Source organism: Alligator sinensis, unplaced genomic scaffold, assembly GCF_000455745.1.
Source record: "Alligator sinensis unplaced genomic scaffold, ASM45574v1 scaffold639_1, whole genome shotgun sequence".
Lineage (NCBI taxonomy): Eukaryota > Metazoa > Chordata > Crocodylia > Alligatoridae > Alligator > Alligator sinensis.
In genome coordinates this window covers 376584-391526 of record NW_005842771.1, presented here as the reverse complement: position 1 = coordinate 391526, position 14943 = coordinate 376584, and the positions used below count along the sequence as shown (strand labels likewise).

The following is a 14943-nucleotide window of genomic DNA, read 5'->3' as shown; positions in this document are numbered from 1 at the left end:
CTCCTGGCTGGGGCTGGGACACTACACCTTGTCCCCATGAACTGCCTGCTGCTGGCGCGGGGAAAATGTCTCCATGTCCCAGTAGCGTGGAGCTCCTAGCCCTTGGGCCCAATCAGGGGCAGGGGACTCAGAAAGAGCTAGCTTGCTGCTAGCTGCCCCACCAGCAGATCGGGGGGAGACTGGGACCTACCCTATCCCTCTAGCTCTTTCCAAGCCCTGTGCCTCTATCACCCAATCAGGGCATGGGACTGGGACCTGCCCCTAACCAGGACAGTTCCCACAAGCAGAGAGCTGGGCAGGGAACAGGCTGGGGAGCTTGTTCCATGCTCAGTTCTGTGGGTTTGGAGCTAGACAGGGAACAAGCTCCCCAGCCTGTTCCCCACTCAGCTCCATACTCAAGCTGGGCAAAGAACGAGATCCCCAGCTCCTGCCAGCTGGGAGCTCCCAGCGCCAGCTCTGCATCATGGAGCCAATGCTAGGAGACCCTTATCTCCCAATGCCAACTCCACAAGCGTGGGGCTGGCGCTGGGAGACCCTTATCTTATATATAAGGATATATAGGGCTCTCCCAGTGCCAACCCTGCAACTGCAGAGCTGGCACTGGGAGATAAGGATCTACGAGTCCCCCACACCCCCATTGCAATCTCAGAGCAGAGGGCGTGGAGATCCCTGCTGCCGGGGCAGAGGGACATAGTCCCTGCCTATGCTCCGGAGCAGCAGGAAACTAGTAGGGGGCAGGGAGCAATCTCCCATCCCCTGGTGGTTGGCTGACTGGGAACATATTTGCTCCCCCTCAGTCATCTACAGGAGCATTACTGCACTGTTACTAATCAAAAGTAAATTTGCTACTTGCATTTGTAGGTAGCAAATTTATTCAAGATTAGCGAGGTTTACTTCATAGTAAGCATGTGCATGTGTAGACGCACATGCTTACTTTGCAGCAAACTACACTACTGTGCAGTTAAGCATCTTGTATCAACACTCCCAGAAACACATGTATAGATGTTGACCAAGAGCCAGGCAGCCACCAGGCTCTTTGCCTGCCCCAGCCCCAGCCCCTTAAAGCCTGCAGTGATTCTAGGGCCCCAGCCTGAATTTTGGTACAGGCTGGGGGGGCTGCATTTCTCTATAGCAGGGGGCACGGACCTCTTCCTTGGATCTCTCAAGTGAATTTTAACAACACTTGCAGTGGTAAGATACTGACAGCCCTCATCCCCCTGCTTTACCGGTGGCAAGTTAAATTTGACATGGTTGATTGTGTAGTTTTAGGAATACGTTAGACAAGCACTTGTATAGGATGGTTTGGATAGAAATGATCCTGCCTTGAGCAGGTGGTTGGACTAGATGACCTCCTGACATCCCTTCCAGTCCTACTTTTCTATAATTCTATTCATCTGTGACATGTTAGGGATGCTTAGATCATGGTGATTGAAATGGGTAACTGAAACAGGACTTAGACATGAGGTTGCCTTCTTTGTGAACCCCACATGAGCTGGAGTGTGAGAGAGACATCAGGATATTCAGCTCAGCTGAGATGGTGGCGCCTCTGGTCTTGTACAACCAGAGAACTGTACAGTTTCTGGTTGGAAGGTTGCCTTTGCATCCATGCCAGCTGAAAACTTACTTTTTAAAAACAAGAGGCCCTAGGGTAACTTTACTCTGGCAATAACACTGGTGCTAATGAACTCTCAAAAGATTATGAATTGTATTTTTGGACTTAGGCACTTAAATTCTGTTTCAGTTGCACTTAAGACCTGTATTTGGTTAAGTCCCTGGATAATATTACCCATGGCCCATTGCATCACCTCCTTTCTCTCACAAGTGCCATTGCACGAGAGAGGAGCCAAAAACCTTCTCAAGTTCTCTTTGTTGTTTTAGACAAAACTCTATGGAAAACAATCTCCTTTTGTTTTCTGACCAGCTCATCAGAATTATTTTTTTGTCCAAAGTTTTTTTGTCTGAGATATGGAGAACTGTTTCTCAATGACCTCCACTCCCAGAACTGAGAACCAGGTGGCCTTGCTCTTCCTCCAACAATCATCTAAACAGACATGATTTGTTCTGCAGATGGGGAACAGGGTCACAGCAGTCGTACAATCCAGTGGCAGGGAGCAATAACTCCAGCAACTACTGTGCTGTTCCTTCACTGTTACTAAAGAGAACATCTTTGTAGGGCTGGGGTGTCAAAATCACCCCAGGCCCCAGGTCAGTGGCCAGATCTGGACAGCAGGGCTCCTGCCAGGCTGGTTCCACAGAGCCAATAGCAGCTGTGGTGGGTCTGATGGAGGCAGCAGGGGTCCTGGGACAATAGTGAGGATCCAGAAGTGGCACTGGGTCTGGGGGTTGCAGCAGGGATCTGGTGGGTGCAGGGTGAGCAAGGGCTGTATCTGCACAACCCTCACTCACCCTACTGCTGCAGATTACCATGTCCATCAAACCTAAATTCTGCCGCTGGCCTCACTCCCTGGTCCTGCCCCCTAACTTCCAGTAGCCTGCCAGGAGCCTACATGTAACATAAAGTATCTTCGACACCTTTGCTATAGGGTATTTAGCTGGGTTTGACTGACTGTTTTCTGACAGCCTCAAAGTCTTAAAGCAATAGCATCACAAAGGTGGGAGGTACCAAGGTACCAGTCCTGGATGCCAACCTTTGGGTGTGTGGGGCACAAAATAGCAGCAGCTGCATTGCTAGCCCAGCCATTGATGCTGTCCCATGTGCCACTGTCTCCAAGGACACTCAAGCAGCTAGTTAGGCCTCTGTTTTATGGTACTTACTTCATTGCTCAGCCCTGCTTTTCAAAATCTGTGAAACAGCCCCAGAAATCATATTTTGTGTTTTCTTTTGCTTTTTGTTTTTCAGTTTTTTCCCACAATGAATATCCAGTTCTTTTCCTTTGCCTTCTATTTCTTGAGTTTTTGAGTTTTTAATCTTCTGCAGCCATGAGGACTAGAATTTTTATTTGTTAGTTTTTCAGTGAAATCTGAGTGTCTCACCTAGATAACATGGCTTTAGAGAAGCTGGAGCTTTTGAGAGGGGAAATTTACATTTATGCTCAAGTTGATAGTACTGTACTAAAGCCTCATAAAAGCCCATTGAGGTAGGGAAGCATGGGGGTGGAGAGGCAAAAACATATAACTCGCTTTGTCTGATGCTATCCAGTGTCAGACAAAGGCTATAACACAAGATGCTGCCAAGGCCTGGTCTAATCTGAAGCTGCTACCTCCCAAAGTGTAAGAGAGCAGAGGACTGGACCCTGACTTCTACCATATCACCTTAGCCAATGGGTCACCTGTCCTTTCCTGGCCTCCAGTAGTCAGATCCTCAGATCCTCATGATGTGCAGCTTCATAGGCAACTCAAGAAGATGAGCACAATCTCTAGGGAACAGGCTGTAAGTCTTACAGCATTCATGTCTAAGATCAGACACAGGGCCTGGAGCTCCCCTCTGGATAAGCTATCCAGCAACATCACTGCACGCACACATGCACACACACACTCACTGAGTTCACTACTATACATCAGTTCTTCTCTCTCACATAAACACACATCAACCCCTTCCCAGCCCCACATTCATTCAGTATGGCTGAATTTTGTCTCTGGGACAACCAGGAGGGTCATCCACATTCTCCGTTTCCCCTGTCAGAATGACCATCTCCCCTGGGTTGGGGAAGTGACAGTTGCAGTTTATAACAAGCTCAGGAAAGCAATTCTCACTTACAATAACACAGCTAATCAACCACAATAACATCCTGCCAAAAGTGGCTCCTTCCCAGGATGTGGGCCAGTTCCCTGTATTCCAGCTTAAGGAGGAAACAGAAGCCAGAGATCAGACAAAGGAAGAGCAATTCCCAGGCAGGCTGAATTAGTCTCCTACCGTCATCTTCCATCACAATTTCTGTGGGGATCCCAGCAAGAGGCAGCTAAGCGGGGAGGGCACTCCTGTGCTCTGACAGCGCCCAAGAGCAAGGGACATGAATTAATAAATAGAATGGGGAGACATTTTTCAGATTAACTATTTTCCAGTGAAAAAATGCAGATTTGACCATATCGGCTTGTTTTTGGTTTCACCAAATATTACATCTTGGGGGGAGGGGGGGGGAGACACTTCAGGGGAGTCAATAAATAAGTTGAAGAGTCAAAAAAATGCTTTTTTTTAAGTAAAAGGTTTCAATTTTTTCTTATTTTGGTATTCAAAATGTGCTTTCTTTTGCAAATGTCCTCAGGTCTGCGTGTCTTGTTTCAGTCCTTTTAAAAAAAAAATTGCTCAGAAACAAATGGAAACATTTTAGGTTGAATTAAATATTTCATTTCTCCTGAAAAATGGGTTATGGGGTAGTTTTCAGCAGGGCTGTTCGGAGGGTTTTGAGTTTAAATTTATTGGAACTACCGAGGAACAAAAGTGAGTTTCTTCCACTGTTCTACCTACCTGTATTCATTGCCTTCCCATGTAGCCCCAGTAGCGGGAAAGAGCTGGGCTATGCCAGTGTTGTTGCTGGCAGAGAAGCTCACCTGAGTAGTTGGAATCAGAACCAGGAATCATGGGTTACTTTGGATAACTGAGGAAGTGGCAGAGTCGATGGGCAAGAGTAACAGATGAAACTTCACTGCCCACTTGGCTCTGAGAAAGCTGATGTGGGATGCTGTTAGAGAGCGGCTGTTTCAGGGAAGTCAAAGGGACAAGCCCAAAATGATAAGCCCAGCCTAACAGGAAGGTTTTAATGTAAGTAGTTTGACCCCAGGAGCCTCTTGGTTCCAGCTTGTCAGAAAACACATCTTGCCTTGAGTTTTTCCAGCTCTGTGTCCTTGCCAGAAGAGGTCAGTCTGTACCCAGGGGTGGTGGAGTTCAGATCTAGGGGCAATGCAATGGCTAATACATTGAGAGGAGGGGCCCTTGTGGAGACAGACCCTCCCTCCCCTTAGTGAATGCATGCCTGAGCCATCCTAAGAGGAAATGTAGCAAAATTAGGAAGAAATATGTTTAGAAGGGAATTAAAAGTTTGGTTTGGGTTTTTTTTTTAATAAAATATGCCATTAACCTATGGAACTCATTGCCATGTAATATTTTTTGTGGTGAAGCATTCAGTAGGATTCAATAAAAGCCTGTGCCTTTAGATGGCAAACATCCGTGCTTATAATAGATTGAATGACAATGTATTCAGAAATATAAACCCTCATACCGCAGGGCATAAATCAGTCATTTATTTCATGAAGCTAGAAATAAATATTATCTCATGGAGAGTTATTCATAGAATTGTCCTAGAATTGTGTAAGTAACTTGGCGAGGGGTTGCAGAAAGTTTGTCCTTTCACCAAATCAAAAATAAATGTCATGATGTCGATTTTTAATTATGCATTTTAATACCTGAACTAATCACCTTTTTTTACTGAATGAAAAAGATTTTAGAAAGCTCTTCCGGGGTCAGGTAAAATGATTGATCTGTCCCCAAACTAAATATCCATTGAACTTTTTTTTTAGCTTCTTGTAACATTTTTAAAGTCAAACTACTTTTTGAAACAACAAGAAATGTGGTCTTTTATCAACAATACAAAACATTTCATTTTTAAAAGATTGACATTAAACGTTTCAACTTTCCCAGATTTTTTTTTTTGCTTTATTTTTTTCCAGATGAAGCAATCCACCAAAATGGACATAGATTCACAAAACATTTATTTTGACCCAAATATGCTTTGTTTGGTGAAAAAAAAATTACAGTCATCTGACCAATTTCACCCAGCTAGTTATTTCGACAAGGAGCATACAAGATTCCCAGCTAGATGGACTGCTGCTTGTACCCTGACACGCAGGTCCTAGACCCAGCAAGCACTGAGGCTACATAGATCTTGCTAAGGAACACGGCACATTGGGGGAGCCGTAACAGAACCTACGGCTGCCAGACAAGAGGGGAAGGGACAGGCAGGGTTGGAAGACAAACTGCCGGTTTCTATTTTAAAGTTGTTTTTTCCCACTATAGACTCAGATCAGCTTCCGAACATGGTGGGGAGTCAGAGGTCACCAGAAACACTGCATGTTTGGCCATGAAAAAGCCAGGAGGTCAAAAAGCAGCTGGCAGTCATGTCCTGACAAGGGAGATCCTCATGATGAGGCATCCCCCTTCCCCCCTGCTGATGCTGCCCTGTCCTTGCCTCACCAGAAGCCCTGCTCCATGGGGACCCATCCTTTCTGATAGCATCCACAGCTGTGTGTTGGCAGCAAAGCAATCCTGGAGACTTGCCCTCACCTTCACCAACTCCTTCAGACCAGACCTTGCCAAGTCTGGAAGTGATTTTGGGTGCTGCTGGGGGATGCAGCCCAGCAACCAGGGAAGAGGAGCAGGCTTTTCAGATCACCATCGTATTCATTCTTAATAGTCCCGAAACCAGCCTGCAGTTTCCTGCCATCCCCGCCCTAGGTTCTCCTCATACTTCTGACAGTAGCCCTCACTCCTAATCGGCAGCCCCCTGCTAGTCCATCCCTGCGCTCCCCAAAACAAAACTACTAACACAGCTAAATCAAGCCCTGCATCAACCCTAATATCCTATCCTAACCCTGCATGCACACATACCACATATACTCCTCTCACCTGCTTCACTCTCCCCTGCCCCACAACTACCTCCCCACACAGCAGGCCTGCTGTTCTAGTGTAAACCACACAGACCCACCATGATTACTGATCTTCCAGCCCTGGGCTCCCACCCACAAATACAGTCCTGACAATACCCCTCAAACCACTTCCCCGCTCTCTCCAACAAACAACCAGCACAAGGACCCCACATAACTCTGGTGATGTCCCCTCACTCCCTGCTATTGCATCCCTCCCCCCACTACACAACTCTGCCAATTAACACATGAGAAGGAAATTTGTCACAGTATTTGCATCCTTCGTGTTATCATCCTGCTGCTGGCCACTGTGTTATTTAACTTTCCAATTTGGCCATGTCAGTAGCATGACTAATTGTGCATCAACATCACAAACTTGCAAGTCTGGTTCACACATGCTAAAAAGACACATGGATACTCCCATGGGAAATTAGACACTGAGGCTGCCTGGTTTCTCAAGGTTCCTGGGCAAGATGCCTCTGCTACCATCTCATGCTATGAGCATGTGACATTCACTCTCTCTATCTAGAGGCTTCAGTGGTCAGTCAAAGCCAATATGCTCACAATTGCTAATATCTCTGGTCTTCCCAACAGCCATCTGGAAAAGCCTCTCCCAAACCCTGATTAGGAACTGAGACACCTGGGAGACAAAGTCAGTGACTCAGCAGGGTCTGGAAGCCAGGTTTCCCATGTGTCAGTCCTATGCCAAGAGCCCTCTGACAACTGGCAACTGGCTCCTGGGTCACTGAAAGGCATGCCCAGGGTCAGCTACTTCAGTCTCAGCCTCAGATCCATTGATTCAGTCTTAGAGAAAAACCTCCCCAGCTCTGAGGGTAGCAGAACACTGGAACAAGCTGCCCAGGAAAGCTATGGAACCCCTTCATTAGAGATTTGCAAGAATCTCTAATCTGAACCAGGTCGGACCGTTCCAGGAGGTTCCTGGCCGAGATACAGGACCTTCACTTAAGCCAGGAGGTCCACAGTCCCACCAGAGGGAATGCCCTGTTGGACCTGGTCCTGGCCACAAGCGATGATCTGGTAAGGGGGCTCCAGGTCCTTGACCACCTGGGTGATAGCGATCATTGCTTGCTGGAATTCATGATCCAGCGCAGGGTGTCAAGGGCCTGCAGCAAGGCGGTAGCCCTAGACTTCAAGAGGACCAACTTCAACGAGTTTAGGAGATTGGTGGGAGAGGCACTGAGGTTCTCGAGGGCAGGGGAACTCAGTGCCCAAGATGAGTGGTTGTTCCTTAAGGAGACGATACTCAGGGCCCAAGGGGTGATGATCCCAACAAGAAGCAAGGGGGGCAAGAGTGCCCAAAAGCCTCCTGATCTCCAAAGAGGAGTATACCTCCACTGCTCGGGCCTGTAGGGGGGCTGTTAGGAAAGCTAAGGCGGACATAGAGCTAGGGCTGGAGTCCAAGATCAAAGATAATAAAAAGTCCTTTTTCAAATATAGAGGGAGGATGAAGAAGGAAATGTGGGGCCCCTGCAAGATGCGCTGGGCAATCTGGTGGTTGCGCCAGAGGAGAAAGCAGACATCTTTAACAAATTCTTCACCTCCGTTTTCTTGTGCAGGGACCGGGACTCCCCCACCATGTTTCAAGACGGACTCGAGGGGAACGCCTCAAGACCTAAGGTTAAGGAGGACCGGGTTAGAGTACTTCTGGAGGGGCTGGACGTGTTCAAGTCAGCAGGTCCAGATGCTCTCCACCCCAGGGTGTTGAGGGAGCTAGCAGGGATTATTGCTGGGCCCTTGGCACGGCTTTATGAGCGCTCGTGGTGCTCGGGCCAATGGTCACAAACTCCTCCAAGACCATTTTTAACAAAATGTATTTGTTAAAACTGAAACTGCTCATGAAAGAGTCAGTTTACCCTAACTCTTGACATGAGACATGTTTTGAAAGAAAATTAAATGTTATTTTTTTCAGTTTTTCCAGTCAAACAACTATTGCAGTGAGCTGCCATGTCCTTCGCTCATCTGATTGAAATACCTGGTTAGGATGCTGCTGTTCCAACATTTAACTCAGTAAGCACCACTTGTGGTAGTGATTGGAATGGAAGGAGTTGCAGGCCTGCTGGGTAGGTGATGGGTTTTGCTATAGAGAGGGAAATGCAAAGGGAAGAGTAGATATGCATGCAGAAAGGGAAAGACCAAAACAAAAAGAGGGTGAAGGAAAGGGCAGGGATAGCAGCATCCTAAATTAGATCAGATTATCTCACTGGGGATCAGTGTGCTGATTAGGTGCTGGACTAATAGTACATAACAGCTGAGGGCCAAATCCTATTTTAACTTTCCATGCCAAAGAGCCATGTGAGTGCCCCCTTTACACTCAAGTCCCTGCATCTGTAGACCATGAAGGAGATGACAGTAGGTGTCAGAAAGCTGTTTCCGTTTCCCTGAGGGTATCAGCCAGTCTGTGCCAGCCCAAGCATGCTGCTTTCACATCCCACTGCCACGTGGTCATAGAATCATAGTTGTAGGGCTAGAAGGGACCTCTGGAGGTCATCTAGTCCAACCCCCTGCCAGACACAGGATCATCCCTGTCCAAACCATCCTATACAAATCTTTGTCCAACCTATTAGTAAAACTGCAGTCTACCAGACACATGACCACAAGGCTTAATATCCTAACATGCCACAGGTAAAGCAAGGGGACAACAGTGGCCAATGTCCTGATGCTGCAAGGGTTGTTAAAATATGCTTGAGAGATCCTGGGAAGGTGCCCCCCCCGGCAAAGAAAGGCAAAAATCCCCGTAGTCCATACCAATCTGACCATGGGGTAAAATTCCTCCTAACCCCACATATGGCAATCAGTCTGACCCTGAGTGGAGGGGCAAGATCCTCTAGCCAAGAACTTCCATATTTTAGTCCCAGCAGAAGCACTGGCACACCCCACCAAAATCTGCAACCTTGGCTGAAGCCTACACTCTATACTTCTGAGGAACGTGAAAAAAAACCCCTGACATGCATTGCAACTGAACTGGAAAAATATTCCTTCCCAGCCACATGGCAACCAGCAAAGCCCAGAAGCATGGGAAATATCCATAATATAACATATGTGGTCCTCTATGAACCATACCTGAGGCAAGGATTAACAGAGCTGAACTCCAGCTTGGGCCAGGGTTCGAATTACACTCCCGCTCTTGGCGGGGATCTGCGGTGGTGGCAGCCAGACACCAGAAGGAGCTGCCTATGCCTGAGCTGCTTAGAAAGGCACAGGGCAGGCTGGGGGCTCTCATCTCCTATGGGAGGCTTGTGGGGGTCTCTCATCTCCTATGGGGGGGCTGAGCACCCCCTCCATATTTCAAACCCTTCTTGAACTATCCGTGACACACCCTTTCTACCACAGTACATTCAAGCACTGGGGTTCTGGCTTTAGGCCAGGGGTCAGCAACCTAGGAGGCATGGAGCCATTAGATCTGGATCTGGCTAGCAGACATGGATCTTCTGTGACATTTGACCTGAGCTGGGTCTTTCCAGCCCACCACCTGAAAAGGTTGCTGACTGCTTCTTTAGGCCATTCAAGATCTCCCCCTGTTGCAGAGTGCTCAGCTGGCCAGTAGCACTAATGATTGGGTCGAAGGCATAAAAAGCATCCAGAGAGTAAATTGAATTCCTCCCAGTAATTGCAGTCCTGCTCACAACTTACAGGCCCCTTCTGCCCCATTGCAATCCTCCATCCTCCAGATTTAGCCCCCGACACACACCTCCTCCAGTTCACTAGAGGATATCTTGTATAATGGGTCCTACTTTCCTTTCTGTGTTATTCCTCCTATGGCCACTGCTCAGGTTGACTGTATGTCTTTCCTGTGTGTGTGTGTGTGTGTGTGTGTGTGTGTGTGTGTGTGTGTGTGTGTGTGTGTGTGTGTGTGTGTGTGTCCTGCTCCTAACTAGGACAATGCAACCTTTCATGCTTTACTGTAAGATCTTGTGGTTCCCAAGGCGAGGGTGAAGACCTCACAGCAGGGGGCACAACAGCAAACACAATGTTTGTGGAGCCATTTGCTCTGGGAGGGAAAGTGTGAAAGTAGTTCAGGGCCTTCCCCTGCCTCTTTCAAAGCAATAAACAAAGAGCCTTCACATTTCACTTCAAAGGGGAGAAAAAGCCTTGAGGAAAGTCAGAGGAGGGTTTCCGAGGCTTTGGATTTACCAAACATCAAGGTACATTCTTTCCAGCCAGAAAAACTATTTATCATATTGTAGATTCCTATAGAGAGACAAGGACTTTTATGGTTGATATCTTTTCCTGGACCAGCCAATGTTTAATTAGTCCAATCCAATAAAAAGTTAGTGCCACAAAAAACCTTGCCTCTCATGGTTTTTCTAGATCATCCTGGCAACATCAACCCAACTCTATCACCACGTGAAGAGACAAAGCACTTGGTGCATCCACCCCAGCGTAGTTAGACAAGGTCAGCATTATACCTTCCATTTTACTTGTCCTCACCTGGCACACCTCACAGGCAAAATGGAGAGGCTTATCTGCTCTACACAATTTATCTGCACATAACTCCTCCTGCATTACTGCCATGAAGAACTTAATACAGTAATTTAGGTTCCAGAATCTGTGGGCGTTTATAGATGTGCTCCGGGGGGGGCGGCTTTAATTAGGGAAGCTCCGAGAGCTACGCTAATTAAAAATGCTTAGAGCATCATGTGTAGCAGCATCCTCATGCTGAAAAAGTGGGGTGAGCTTTAGTTTAAGTCAAACAAACTTTAGTTTAAAGCACCCCACCGCCATTTTTCAGTACGGGGACACTGGCCAGCGCCACTGGCCCCACGTGCACCGCGCGGGCGATTGACCTTCAAGCGACGCTCAGACAGGCGTAGCCCCGGGAGGAACCCGGGGCCGCAAGTGCGTTCAAAGTGTCGATGATCAATGTGGCCTGCAATTCACAGTAATTCTCGCAGCTAGCTGCTTTCTTCATCGATGCACGAGCCGAGTGATCCACTGCTAAGAGTTGTCAGGTTTTTTCGCAGGCTTTTTTCCATGTTTGCCACTTCGCCCCATGCAGGCTCCTGGGTCCACATGAGGTCGGGACAGGGTCCCCTGATACACATAACACTGGAGGCTGCTGGAGTGTGTTAATTTCCATGCTCCAGCAGACTCAATTAATCGGGTCTGCTCTGACGAACTGGAATTGCAATGCATCAGAGCAGCCTCCCTGCACTTGTATAGGAGCTCTGTGTGTCCACACATGGAATAGATCAAAAATAGCTATCATACCTCCCTATTTTAACCTATATTAATCATAAAGCATGGACAAGGGCTCGGTTTAATCCAGTATGTTATATTAAACTGCAATAAAGTGCTCTTCATCCAGAACAAGTGTGTCTACATCAGGAGTGATTTGGGAATAACTACTGTATTTTCAATTCACACCCTATCTTAATCTGAGTTAGTTTCAAGTGTTGACAAGGCCTCTGTTTTTAGAAGGGGATAGCTAACACCGATTAGTAAGCCCATGGTAAAAATGCATTTTTGTCTGTGAAATCATGGCTTGGATAACATGGCAAACACAGGCCTAGACCTCTTGTTGCTATCCCTGACAGTCCTAGTGGCCACTAACTGTATTTGGCCTGATATGTGGGCTAGTGCAATCACATCCCAAGTGCTTCATTTCAGGGAGATGGCAGGAAGTTTGTATTCACAACTGACCAGGCCATGAGGTCCTCTGTGTGTTTTCACCCATACGAGCTAGCTGTGGTCACAGAGTACATGACACAGGCTAGGCTGGTTTATCTCCAAGACTACTGCCCACAAGCCTCAGGAAGAGCCTCAGGTCAAGTCTATGTTGTGTAACATATTCTTTATCTGTATCACCACAGTACCTAGGAGCCTCAGTCATGAATTAGGACCCCACTGTGCTATGTGCTGTACAAACCCAGAACAAAAAGATGGTCCCTCTTTCAACAGGACAACAGATGGAGACCCAAGGAAGCAATGAGATGCTGGACAATGCTGAATAATCACTTAGAAATGTTGGTCTGTTGGGTCAGACAGGGGGTTGCTCACACCACAGCCATGGAACCACTCAGCTGAGGTTCAACCTCAAATCATCAGCATCCTTTGGACAGAAACAGCAATGCCTTCAGGTTGGAGAGGGGTTCTGGTGATGATGACTAACAACTGAGAACAAAGATATGCTAAACACATTTTCCCTATGACCCAAGGCAGGCTTTGAACAAGAACTGTTTGAAAGATGCTGAGCTTTCCAAAGAGTCCTAGCTTCTCATAAAGGGGGGCAGAAGGAGGAGGGGAAGGAGAACAGGCTTTGTTTAGTTTTCAGTCACCAAAACCCCCAAATTCCTGGACCCCAAATTACCCCCCCCAAAAAAAACCCAAACCCTTAAAGCTTCTCAGACAAATACCAGGGCATTTCAGGTTTCTGTCGGAAATGTTTCAGTGTTCAAGATTTTGCTTTTCTGATTACATGTCACTGTGCTTTGATCAAAACACACACTGCACTAAAAAAATGTTAATTTGAAAGCATAATTTTCCACTGGCATAATGTTTCAACTACATGCTTGCATAGAAACCTAGGAGTAGAAGGGATCTCATGGGTCCCAGAGAGATGCTCTTCCAGGCTCTTCTTCGAAACTTTCCAGTGAAGGACCTACCACCACCTCTGGGCAAAAAAGTGCAGGGATTCCCTTGAAGCATAGGTGTCAAAATCACCCCAGACAACTGGACCTCCTCCTGGGCTAGATCCATGGGTAGGGTTACCATACATCTGGGTTTCCCGGGCACGTCCTCTTTTTGAGTCCTCCAATCTCCATCCAAGCTGTTTTTTGAAATAGGAACAAATGTCCGGGCTTTTGTTAATAGAACTGTATTTTCCAGCTTGCCCTAGTGGCATGCATGTTTCCAGGGATTTGGGTTTTCCGTTTGCTATGGAAAAATGCAGATTTTCCTCCTTAAAGGAGGAAACCATGGATTTCCCCTTGCAGGCTGGTAGCCTTCCAGCCTGCAAGAAACTGCTTGGGGTGATTGGCAGTAGAGGGCACCACGTAAATCTGCACGTGCACGGGGCTGGCATACAGCTAGACAGGTTGGTGGGACCAGCCCTGGCAGCTGGATGCAAGTAAGTCTAGGGGGAGCAGGGGTTGGAGAGCCAGGCCTGAGGGACTGTCCAGGCAGCTGTGTGTGTGTTTGTGGCAGAGATATGTGGAGGGGATGGGTGTGCAGGAGAGGGGCAGGTGCCTGCCAACACTAGGGGAAGGTATCTGGGCACTGGGGCTGTAGCAGGGCACACAGGACAAGGGGGAGGCACCTGACCCTCCAGCAGGGGAAGAGGGTGAGGAGCTCCTTCAGGGGGAGCTGCGCAGCTGGTCAGTGGCTCTGGGGCCAGTGCTCATGGTCAGTCACAGGGGCAGGGGAGCTGGGAGATGCTGCCCAAGGTGGCAGCCTATCGCCAGGCTGCCTGGCATGATGCATGAGCCCCAGCCCAGGATGGGGGATGCCACAGGCCTCCCCTCCTTCTCCCTCCAGTCCACACTGGGGCTGAACTTGCTCCACCACTGCCTGCACAAGCTGGAGCCACCACAGCCACTGCAGCTGGGAGCCCCCTCCAGTAGGGCTGAAGGGAGCAGGGGGCTATGGGTCAGGAGTGAGGGGTACCAGGAGGACTGGGCAGGCTATGGCTTGGGAATGAGGAGTACTGGCAGGGTAGGGAGCTATGGGTCAGGAGTGCAGGGCACTGACTGCATTTGGGGGCTGCATGTCAGGAGTGAGGGGCACTGGCAGGGCCAGGGGGTTGTGGCTCGGGGGAGAGGGACACTAGGGAGACTGCGGGGCTGTGGGTCAGGAGTGCAGGACTCTGGCAGCTCCAGGGGGTTGGGAGTTGGGAGTGAGGGCCAACCCCCCACCACCAGGTATCCCTTTTTTTTGGAACTGGAAATATGGTATCCCTGTCCATGGGGCCAGCAGCAGCTGCAGTGAGGCCACATATGAGCAGCAACACAGAGCCATATCTGGATGGCAGCACAGGTGTAGGGGGCTGCTGCCACTGGCCATGTGCACTGGGATCCAGGGACACCAAATTATGTGGCAGGCTATGCCCCACAACTTCCAGTAGCCTACAGGACTGCTAGTGAGCCAGATGGAACAGGATCTGCCCTGAAAGCCGTATGTTGGACACTCCTGCCTTAAAGTTTCCAACACTCAGACCACAGCAAGGCCATGAGGGATTTGAAGCCTGGACCTCAGATGAGGAGTCTAATGCTCAGCAAATGGAGCCATCCAGGCTCACGCAAGGACTTTATTTCTGAACAGAAATTGGACCTGGGCCACAGTAATGAGCATGCAAGATCTAGACCAGTAGGTCACCAGGGCCTCTGAATA

The 14943-nt window shown here is 48.3% G+C and overlaps 1 non-coding gene across 1 annotated transcript; it reads right to left on the bottom strand.

Annotated features, from left to right (window-relative positions):
- Nucleotides 1–11409: 11409 nt before the first annotated feature.
- Nucleotides 11410–11562, bottom strand: LOC112552106. Its single transcript, XR_003096471.1, has one exon. It is a non-coding gene; the product is annotated as a 5.8S ribosomal RNA (ribosomal RNA).
- Nucleotides 11563–14943: the final 3381 nt, after the last annotated feature.